Source organism: Alligator sinensis, unplaced genomic scaffold (genome assembly GCF_000455745.1).
Source record: "Alligator sinensis unplaced genomic scaffold, ASM45574v1 scaffold859_1, whole genome shotgun sequence".
Lineage (NCBI taxonomy): Eukaryota > Metazoa > Chordata > Crocodylia > Alligatoridae > Alligator > Alligator sinensis.
In genome coordinates, this window is record NW_005842656.1 from 406,978 (window position 1) to 408,915 (window position 1,938).

Sequence of the window (1,938 nt, forward strand, 5' to 3'; positions counted from 1 at the left end):
TTTTTCAGCACACAGACACAGATGCTGCATTTTACTCCGAAAATGGTTAACACAGTTAAAATGATTACTTGACACAAGCAAAGGCTTAGCTATCAATCTGCCTTGTGGTCAGCAGCATTGCTAGGCCACAGGTCATGCCTTGTATTCAGCTGCAAAGCTAATACTTCTTAATAATCCCAATTATTGTTAACCTAACAGTATGCTATCAGAAAACTATTTTATTTCAGGGAAATAACAAACGTGCTCACTACAAACACAACCCTTCAAACTGTTCACATCCATGGTTATGTCTTAGCAGCAGGTAGTCTATGGCTGCTCTATTTTGCAGAGTAGCCCCTCTCAGTTCCTTCATCTCAGTGCTGAGGGCGGCCAAGGCCTGTGAGGTCGCGTTCAGGCCTTTTGCCAGGGCACAAGCCACTTTGCTTAGCTGAACCTGGGCGTCTACCGCTAGGCCCGGCACGCCTACTATGGAGACTGCCAGGGACACCGCCTCAACCTTACTCATGAGGTCTATGTCACTATTGCAGGATTCATCTAATGTGCTCGGGTCTCTCCGGTGGCGTCTGTTTGGGGTTTTGGGCATACCTGATAGCCAGACAGTTAACCTACCCAAAGCACAAGGGCCTCCTGTGGCATTGGCCGGGATATATGAATAGGCAGTCTTTCCACAAAGCAGGAACCACCCCAAGGATAATACAACATGACCGTAGTTGTAGGACACATTAGTCACGTCTGAGCAATTGAAAATTTTCCTTTCTTTGGTTAGGCTTTTACAAGCTTTGGTACAGTTCACAAATTCGGCACAGCTGGTGTTGCCAGGGGAGGTGACTGTCAGCAAATCTATCGAAAAGGCACTGGCGTTTCTTTTTGTGGTAATGGGTCCCCACCTGGGATTGTTAGTGTAACTAATTGGGACTCCTATTCCTCCTGAAGCGAACCAGGTCTGATTCCAGAGTGCCTCTAAGGGAGTAGGCACCCCTATAAGGCATGACGTGAAAATATCATCAACCGATGTTCCACCTGCTAAACAGAAATGAGTGAGGTTTAATACGTCCTTTGCCAAATATACCCACACATTTTGATTCCTTCCAACCTTCTGACTCAACAATCCCTCAGACCCTAAAAACGCTAGACCTATGTAAAGAACTACTTTCCACGTGGTTGACGTTTAAACAGACATTTAAGTCCTTGCACTGGCTTCGTTGTCCAACGGTGTCCGTTTGTGTCGGCTTCCGGTGCGACACTCTCAGCAACTTCTCCTGCAGGTGGTACTTCTGGTGCGGCCTTCACCCGAGTGTAGTGTATCCACAGTTTTTCCCCCTGTACCTTCACTGCAGCGTGAGTGGTGAGAATCACAGGATACGGTCCCTTCCACGTCCGGACCAGCACCTCGTCTCCGATCTGGAACTTGTGGACTGGTGTATCTAGAGGGAGTGGAAGTCGTTCCTGGACATACCTGTGGAGAGAAGACAACACAGCAGACAAAGAATACAAATAATCTTTTACCCAACCTTCCCCTTTTACATGCATTTGACTCCCATGCGTCACCACTGGATTCTTAGGATATGGCTTGCCATACATTAATTCAAATGGGCTAACTCCCAATTTAGCTCTAGGGGCTATGCGCACTCTAAGCAAGGCAAGAGGCAGAGCTTCGGGCCATTTCAACTGAGTCTCTTGGCAAAGTTTAGCCAGCTGTCTTTTCAGAGTCTGATTCATTCGTTCCACCTGTCCACTTGACTGCGGTCTCCATGCTGTGTGAAGGTCCCATTGTATCCCCAGAGCCCGGGAAACTGCCTGGGTCACTTCTGACACAAAGTGTGGCCCTCGATCCGAGGCTAATCCCTCTGGGATTCCGAATCGTGGAATCATTTCTTTTAGCATCACCCGGACCACTTCTTTCGCTTGGTTGGTTCGGCACGGGAAGGCCTCTGTCCA